Below are 10460 nucleotides of genomic sequence, written 5' to 3'. Positions count from 1 at the left end.
TCTTTCTTTATCAGTAATGGCTGGTGACTCATGTAATTCTGAGGGGCATCGCAACGTATTTATCAGAATTGTAGGTGTTTTTTTGTTCATAACCATCTTTGGGTCTCACCACGTGCTTAACGTAACACAATGATGACATAAAAAAATCTTGTTGACACAATTTTGCGGATGACGAATGAACGTAATAAAAGTACTACATGTTTCAAATGGTCGTATGTTTGGGTATTAAAGAACACGCCGGACCGCTCTAATCACTATCAAGCGGTGGACACGAATTATTACTGTAGTATTTGTTCAGCGGGTTGACTAATCTCAGTTTCAATCGATGGGAAAGAGCGGCATTGTTTGTGTGATATGAGCGGTTCAGTAAAAATCGATGCCAAATGTTGGCGCTATGTTCAACATGACTACAAAAGGGGTTAACCTTTTTTATAGGAAAAGGGACACGACCTACATGGCGCATTTTTTAGACGACCGAGTTATTAAATCCAAAAGGTCGTGTCCTGACTGCGAACCAATCATTCCATTCAGGCCTCTAAGGAATGTGAAAAGCACCCTTTTTTTCGGAACAACTATGACGTCAGGCGGCTTCTGGTAACCATGGCTCTCCCCGCCTCAGCGTGACGAAAATATTTGCACAGTGACGTAGCGCGGAGTTTTCGTGCACTTGGTGCCGACGGCCGCGTTTAGTGCACAAAAGCCGAATGCGTCGATGCCGCGTGACCGTCACGGAGAAACGCGCTGTTCGCTCCTCGAAAGTATAATGCAAACATGTCGGGGAAATGTCTAAAGTCCAGACAAGAATTCGAAATGAGAAAAGAATAAACATGCGGACATGCGAGGTGCTTTGGCGACGTTAAAAAACAAGGCTCGAAGCACGGTTGCTAATCTTGTTTGTGACCTTTGCGGGAGTAGAAATTGGAATATTGCCATGACACGTACCAATGGATGTATTGCGCATGCATGGGCACCCACCGTGACGACATATCCCGTTTTAGGAATTCGCTTGTGTTCTATTGGTATGCTGTTTGGGATAAAGGCTACGGTAGTATACAAGCATTAAAAGAGAGTACCTCCACAAAACCTCATTTAAGGCATTTTTCACTTAACTAAACATATTTTCGCAATATGTATTAAATTGTATCTAGATTTTCTATCTAGACCAACACTCTATTTTGAGTAATTTTACTTGAATCTTGTGTGGAGTTAAAATAGGCTGTAGTTAGTCTTGAAATTGCGTGTTGGAGAAAAAGGGTTTACATGCGCTGTTTCAGCAGTTATAGCCAAAAAATCCCATTTCCATTAGCATGAAAGTCTTTGTTGGAGCTTCTAACACAATTGCATGAATCACTTTTAGGTCCACGAACCCGTATGTGTGACCAAGACCGCAAAGCTAACAAGCCAACGTGCCAAACAGCATGTAGTTCATCATCGTTTTCGAAAAGATTGAAACTTTCTGCTGTGGTGCATTAAATCACTTCGGAAATTTGACGGTTTTCGTGGATAAATATTACCTAAACGCACATACGAAACTGCGTTTACTGTAAAACAAATAAAACTTTTAAATATGCATAAGTACATATAAAACTACCGGCGTAAGGTAATATGGGAAATTCATCTTTCAAAAGCAGCAATAGTATTAAATCTTATTACCGCCCAAACAAATTCAGTTCACGGATACCTACTAAAAATATTATACATTTGTGATAATAGCCCGTAAAAGGGGGGGATACTGACATTTCGAAGTCGTGATGATTGATTTCACAATAGAAATTGACGTTATTCGAACGACTATGAAGAGAAGTTGCCAATGTTTTCTGCGAAATGTTGATTTTGCAAATGACTTTGTGTGGACTTGGAAGTGGAAAGTGTGTGTTTGCGGACAATGGCGATTGTCAACAAAAGAAACTTCGCTGTGGTTACAATTACATGTTATCTATTTTCAGGCAAAAATCATCGTCATTGAGCTTGACTTTTGACGACTTTTCCATTGTCCCGATCGCATTTTTAAATAGAATTCTCCGATGTTTTTGTTCGTGTAGAAGCCGACAAAAGTTTTGTGAAAGTGTCCCAGACAAGCCTGGATAGCATTTGTAACCACGTTGTTGCGAGACATACATCCAATCGATCAACGTAAAAGCTGACTATCCGTTTCAATGAATACCTGTGCAAACCCACTACCATTGGTCCGTTACAAAACACAAGAGCGGCAAATATACGGAACGCGCCAGCCATTTCAACAATTGGATCTATCACAGACCAAAATGTTATCGTTGGACGCATAAGTTTAAGTGCCAAATATGTTATATTATGACAGATTCAATTAATTCTCAAGTTGTTATCCTATCTCAAACGCGTGGGCTACGTCAAACAAAAAAACACCCTCACAATGGCATGTATTCACCTGTATAACATCAGGCGCTGATACAGCAAAGCTTTCATGCGGACACGATTGCCCGGCAATCAAAATACCCGTATCCACACTAGGGCACAACTGATTCCCAATAACTGGCGCTTATTACAACACGCAGAATCGACAACGATTTTCAATGTGCTTTTGTGTCACGCACGAGAAGTATTACAAGGATCTAATTTTTGACATGTGATTGAGGGACAATTGTGACATCACATTACACTTTGTAATACATTGTTGCCTTGTACTATCAATGTTTATATACTGCGTCATGCCAGGTTTATATTCAGCGTTGTTACGATGTCGAAGTGTCTGCGGCCGTTCAGTTTCGGTAACCTTGCGTCAAAGTCAAAATTGCTTACTTGCGCAGTGTTACCCGCAATATTATACCCCGCACGTATACATTATTACATATTTCCATAGACTTAATCCAATGACGTCTGGTTTATACTGATTTGCTTCATGAGTTACCATATGTATTGTTCGTTATATAAAAGCAGCACTGGGAAACGACCCGGAAGTTTTTCGTAGTGAAACTTGATGCTTCCCCTGAAGTTCATACAACCAATGGAGTGTATATAAACCAATGTAATTAAAACTTTAATGGAATAAAACTTTAAATAAACACGTTCGTGTACATTGAGGAATGGAGAGATTGAATCAATGGACGCGTACTAAACTGTTCTCTGATCTCCATATCTTAATTACTTGATTAATTATTCAAAGCCACTCATCAATCATTGTCATCCGATCGTCATCCGATCGCAAATGCGAGTAAAACAACTTTACGGGTCGTTGCCTTTCTTCAGTTGAATAAATGTCACAGATCAACAGACATCTATAGTGCTTTTGGTTTGGGGGTAAAATCCCAGCTTGTTGTTGCAAAAACTATTTTTATTGCGCGCCGAACCCAAGAATTAAAGAACAGATTCACTAATAATGAATAGTAACTGTGCGAAACTTATAGCTCTTGACGTTTTATTTGTATTTTTTTAGTAGTTTACGATTCGGCTTGTCACCATTACACGAGAACCATACAAATCATCTCTGTATCGTTACCATTTAAATATACGTACGCCTATCCGCTGTTAAACTTCGCCATGGCGCTGTGTGATTGGCAGCCACGCGCCACAACTGTCATGTCTTTTTGGAACAGTCTTAAAAGCGTCAGTAATGCTCGTGGAATTTTCGCATCGGCACGTGGAACTTGCAATGGAAATCTTTGATCGGATAGAACACATCAAAAGTTCAACACGTGTTTCGAAAGTTCAGGATACGCGGTTCTGAGAACCAAGAGATTTTTGACTCGACTAAAATGCAACAATATTAGTTTGAGAGTAATTTTGTGCGGAGGTGTTTGTCGCAAGTTGAAGTTATTTAGGGAGTACTTTGTAAGGTTTCTGCATAGAAAAAATGTGACAGTTTGTGTTGGTCTGTTTCGAGCTTAGTCATTTGTGATAGTAATTGCATGCCCTCAACATGATGGGTGTTGTACTTATATTATACAGATACCGACCACCGTATAATTATGGCACTCAAGTGCAGACAAATGAGTACGCATACATCATTACAGTGGTTTAAAGCGTTGGTGTAAACAACACCTGTTCTCGCGGACCCAAAAGTCAATTTCAAACGTTTCCTGGAGCTTTGGACCAAAACCGCACTGAAGATGGCTTGTAATGTAAAACTATACGCCATGAACTTGCTAGAGTAAAAATATATGCGCGGGTTGATGGTGTGTGACGTATCAATTTCCTGCGCTACTCCCAACAATCACCATGCACTGTTGAATATTCGCATTCCTAACAGATGCTGACTGACCTTGGGTGTTGCGCATCATTTGGCATTGTTACAACCGATTTGATTTATTGGAATATGGTGGAATCCAGAGGCCAATTCTAAATTGCTTATGTGTAGTTCAACGACAAAATTCGCGGTAACGGTAGCGTGCGTAATGGCCGAAAATAGTTCAATGGAATTCCAAATACATTTTGCACTGTTAGCGGCATTGGAGGTAGAACTAATCGAAATACCAAGTCACCGCAATGGAAACAGCGCAACCAAACTAAACCAATTGCGGCCGGTAGAAGAACAACACAGCCAGTATAGAAACCCAATTTGCGGTACTAAAAAACCTTTACGTGAAGGGGTTTAATCCAGAGTGACCTGGGTTATACGGATTTTCCCAAACAATTCGACAAAAAACACAAGGTGTTTTTATTTTGCACCACTACCAACGGTGACACAAAAACATCACAAACCTAACGCCTTAAGCCGCATTTCGAACGTGATACAAGGGGTTGCGAACGCGATTCACCGCAGTTAAACCTTTGATGTTTCTTGTCTGTTTTTCAACTGTCCAGCATCCGGGTTTGTGACGCCACAATCGGACAGATTATGACGTTTGAGGTATTGGTTAAGTGGAAGGTGTTGAAGTGGACGTAAGTGGTCGACAGGAATACAGAAGCAAAGCCCTTTGTGCACTGCGTTGACATCGCGGTCCACACTTGAAGCGTGTTTTCGCATAGATTGACAGATTAGTCCTGGATGTTTAAAAACCCATTTGGTAACACCAAACAATCGGTCTTTCAATTACCAGGGGTTAAATTGACGGATTGCTTGGTGTTACCAAAAGGATGACTTGTCTTGTCATTTTCCTTGGTGTATTTCTCGCTTGTTTAAATTGTTACGCGAAGCCCCTGGAAAATGACGCACCAGTGCGTCTCCGCGCGCAGTTTAAGTATCTCGGGTGTGTTGCAACAAAAAAACCCATAGAGCTACAGAACAAACTTGACAACCAGCAAACCGCCTAAGAGGCCGCGAATCAACCGCCAGAAAACGCTAGTCCCAAATGATCTACAAATCCCTTAAAACTAAAATGAGATCACCAGAGAAAGAAACCTACGTGATTTGTTGTGTTAGAGTTGTCTTTTTATGACAGCTCGTAACGAACGCGCCAGAACTAAGCCATGCGAACATTCACGCTGGATTAAATCAATTTCACGGGTCACGCATTTCGTTTCGCAAGTCTCGTATTAAATTATGCACCTGCAGGACAGCAAAAGCCGTGATGCCTCAATCCAAATCCCATTACTTGCGCCTCATTGGGTCACCAGATTTTGGGCTCTAAGTTTAATCTCACCCAAACACGTAAGTTCACGAATTTCCTTGAATTTTTGTTTGCGAGTGATGTTTTGCAACACGTTTATGTTTGTGGTTTGCGAATACCAAAGCCAGCACCACACACGAGCCGTGCCATGGAAGAAATCGTACTGAAGAAAGTGTTTAATCTGCCTATTGTGAAGAAACAACATCACTGTGCATGACTGAAATCACGATCTGACAAAAAAAACCTAAAGTTCCTTTAAAGTTCGACGCTTTGGCTAATTACAATATAAACCCTCCCTCACGGGGTAAAGACCCCAAAAAAGAACAAAAAACTTAGGTTTTTACAGCAAATTTATAGCGTGAATGGCAAAGATCTAAGAGTTTTACAATTACCAAACCCAGCAATTGATTAGGTCTGTATAGTAAAGTAGATTAGAGTTGACAGCTAAGATGCTTTTAAAGTGTATCGCAACAACACTATTATCGAGCGTCTAAATTTTTAATGCAATGATAACGGTCCTTGAATTTTGTCTGTTCTGCTCCATTTAGAGATGTGGCCCGGCCACCAAACGCATCGGTATTTTCTGTGCTATTTTACGCTATATTTTGGGTTTGTTAAGCAAGTCAAAACGTGAATGAACCCTGTAGCTCCAAATGATCACTTGATTATGTATCCATTGATATTAATATGCAAGTTTAGTGGTCATCGATCCCCCACTGATACAAGTCCACAATAATCCTCATGGCGTAGATTGTTTCAGTGTGAAAACCTTGTAAGCAACAACGAAGTCCGGTTGTTCACAACAGTGCTTTGTAACCTGTGTGACCATCCGCACTGGTGCGGATATGAAAATATATTGTGCGGATGGCAAACATGGTGCAGATGAGTGGATGACAATTGCCCGATAAATATAGGCTAAGAATTTTTTATATTTGGTTACGTACACTCGCTTCAAAAAGCAGCGCTAATCCTTCCCCTTTAATCGTCCGTAGGTTTCCAATCTTTTAAATTTAGAAACGTCAAAGAAAAGGCAATTCATCGTGCCTCCTGGCTGTCAGTGTTAGTATAATGTACATCCTGGGGTTCGCAAACATTTTATGCGGTTGGTCGCGTTGTGCGGATGAAATTTTCGTGCCACAGAAAAAAAAATTTTTCGTGCATTGGTTTACATGAACATCTATTTTTCCACGAATTTCTCTAGTATAGCTTAAAGTTCACCTACTTAACGCCTCGCCGTACGATTTTAGAATATTCCACTGCAGAAACACTTTGTTGTTACTCAGACGTTTATTTGGATTTTTTGCACCGCTTTAATGTTTTTGGTAAGATCTTGCATGTACTTTTCTGGCCGATGTTAGCTGATTTTAGCCCCGAAAATAGTTAAAGTTACATGAATATGTACGTCTTCCACAAGAGTTACCTTTACATGTACTGCATGACATATGTAATCATGGTAGAATGTGATTATCAAATCGATTGTGTTAACTTGACATGAAACATTGACTTTTCCATAGGTCCCTGATCGTTCGAACTAAGCAAAAAGGAATTGCGGCAGATAATGTATCTTTTAAAGTTCAAGTAGCGTTTATTAGCCATTTTTGTGATGGTTAAGTGTTCCAGTTGCAGTGTTTATTTTACCATTTGCCCTGTTACAGTGCAGATAACTGAAGCTCAAGATAACGGCTCTAAAACACCCTATGTACACAAGTGTGTATAGGTTGTGTTTTGCTCGGTCAAGGGCGTAAAATTTGACGCAAGTGGGACTGATTGATGACCATGTTTTGACGTTTTCAACAAGTCTCAAAACGTTTGACAACATGCTTATCGGTTCTCTTTCATGATCCTTTCATGATCAGAGCATATATAGCTTTAACAATGATGATAACTACTGCAAAATGCGTTTAGACCAGCATTACTGCAAAATGTAACTGTCCATCTTGTTGGAATTATTTTATATTTTATATTGTCTTGTTTGTATTTTGCTACTAAAACGTAAGTTTTGTAACATAGAAAAAATGCAACCCGAAGTAAATTGAATCTGACAGGCTCCACTAGGATATGAAAATAAAGTTGTCCTGTCAGTCAGCGTGCATGAAGGGAAGGACGTTTGTATTGAGTTAGGAAACTGATTAACTTTTTTTGGACAGCTTCTGCATCAAACGAACGTTTCCCAGGGACTGGTGCGTTTTCTGATTTCATTTGACAGAACTTTAGTAGTAATACATGAAAAGACAAAAAGTTATTAAAAATAATTGAGCAAACTGATTTTCCGCCGTGCGAATCAGCCATTGAAGTAGTACAGGGTGCTTTGAACGGTCTCCTTTGAACTGTGAAGATAGAGCGTTACTGAAATGATGCCACACAACAGGCTGCTTCGCCACCAGATGGATATTAGCTATAATAGTGATAGGTTTATTAGAACCGAACCGTGCTTGAAGTTTAGCATTTAAAAATAAAACGCATAAAAAATTTTGTTAGTGGGCAAAGTGTTTTGGAGTTTACACAAGCTCTTAATATACAGCCACTATTTTCAAAAGTACTGATTCGGAAGCCTTACGCGAAACTTGGGACTCGCGTTATTATGTAAGACGTGCGGCTCCACGTTTAGTGAAACAGCGATATAGGTCAATGTATACCGCAAATGTTTTTGTGTCAGAAAGTAATGCGTAATCGTGATTTTGCAAAGATTGCAAACCCAACAAAATCGTTGATGTGTTTATCACACGATAAATCATCGTTCTCATCAATAAGTTTCTTGTTTTTGTCACGTTTCTGGAATAAGTTTGACAACGGTGTTGATTTTTACAGGAAAAACTGCCCGCAAGTTGCTCTCGATAAGGCACTGGCACATTAAAAGTCAACAAGATTTTGCACTGGGCCGATGTGAGCAAATAATAACCATTATCCTCACCCATTGTTCACTGACAATGCAACCAATTCCCGAACGTGTAACGCGGAACCAACTTTGAGAGACTGAGTAAGCAAGGGCTCTTAAAAACTGGTCGAGTTGATGTAGGTGTGTGACAGAGAGCGGCGCTTCAGGGCGAGTGTGTTGAAAGGTTAAAAGCAGTGGCTATCACATGGCAGTCAGCATATTGTGGTTTGTTTTTGTGTCATCGTTTTGTGAAAAGGTTTTGGATTTGTTGCACAAACCTGCGGTTAAAATACACGGAAAGTAATAAATAAAAACCGATTATGTCCCATAATCTATTAATTTAACAGGACTGCTGTGCGTTCAGTCTAGCTTAGCGTCCGGTTTTCATTCCTCCGGGCAAGTTCAGGCGAATCCGAAGCAAAAGCAAACAGAATTGTCGAACAAAACCTGGGCAATACACTAGCAAATTTCGCAGGTGAACTGCAAAGTAAACAAGTCCACTCCTTTTTAAACGCATTTGTTGTTTAAAGAGGTAAAGTAAAGTGTGTTTAACCATGAGGGAAAACAATATACGCGACTTTTAACAAACGGAGTTGTTTAACATGTTTCTCAGGCTAAAAAAAGGCAAAGCTAAATTTCGTAAGATCGTTTTTGATTTTCGCTCTACCTTGTAAAAGTTTATGTCACTTAACATATCGAATGCGGTAGCACTGCTTTATCAACTGTGCCAGCAATCGATAGCTACAGATGCTTTTCAATGTATCGCACGTTGGCAAATCGAAAATGTGTTGTGCAAAGACCATATCCATGTTATTGGTAGTCTTGAGACAGCGCCAAATCGCCGCTCCAGTTACAGTAGTGCTGAATTACATTGACATGCACCAACATATTTATGTCATGCACGATTGTAAATGTGTGTATGTCCCCAGTGGATCAATAAAGATATAGACGTTTTCTAATTAAATGTTCATTTAACTTTAACTTGGCCCAGCCAAATGCCAACCACGTATCTCCATTGGAGCCTGTTGCGATATTTGTAATGTAACCAGGGCGTACACGGCTGCGAATGACATCGGTTGCTGGAGTTTGGTAAACGCTAATGCGAAGTAAATTGCCTGTGACTTGAGTTATAATCGTTATAAACGCTTGTTGATGTAACAGTGCCTGGTAAATGCGGCCAGAAATATTCATATGTGGCGAAACGAACCTGACAGAAAATTAGGTTTAGGCAACATAACTGCGGAGACCGTAACGAACAAAATTTCGGACTAATCGCTTTAGTTTGCTTGTTGTTTTGTTTGCATTACTGCCGAAGGAAGCCGTTTTTTCCGAAAAGTGTGCATCATTTAAAGTAATTATTCGAATCCCACAAGCTTGTAGCTTATCAGGAAAGACAGGTAAAGAATTTTCTCCGAACTACCAACTGAATACTGGCAACAACACGGGACTAAAACAACTTTCCCAATCATTTTCCGAGAATTTTGATCTTTGGAAATGCGTCTGACACTTTGGAGGCCATTAAAGGTAAACACGTGTATCTTTACAAATGACACCCACGTTATCAACTACGCACGTTATCAACTCTCATTACTCAGAACCTGGATACTGGGTTCAATGAATAGCAAACAGTCTGCCGACATTACCTCAAGAGCAAGACGCGGCGTGATCGTGTACGGTAAACTCATTTGTAAACCGTTCTAGTTGGGGGTCGTTTTCTCCCACTGTGGCGCATGTGATTAGAGCCATGGTGCGGTTCCACATTAACGTCTATCGTTTTGCGTGGGTAAAACACATGGGTCACCTACCCACGTGACATGACGCCCAGCACGAAATGAAGTTTGTCCATTTCCGCTGTTGCTGGTTTTGTATTGTTGTCACCATAAGCGCATTAGTTCCCGTTTCGGTTTTGAAGTTAATGTACCTTAAAGAAATGTACCCTTTGCAGGTAATTTGCGCACTTCGTGTGTTTAGTTGGGCGGGAGTGACGCTGTTAGTAAAGGACATATGACGTATGCTCACACTATTATGGTATAAAGCAGTGTTTCCCAACCGCTGGTACGCGT

Source organism: Ascidia mentula, chromosome 1 (genome assembly GCF_947561715.1).
Source record: "Ascidia mentula chromosome 1, kaAscMent1.1, whole genome shotgun sequence".
Lineage (NCBI taxonomy): Eukaryota > Metazoa > Chordata > Ascidiacea > Phlebobranchia > Ascidiidae > Ascidia > Ascidia mentula.
This window is presented reverse-complemented; position numbering follows the sequence as displayed.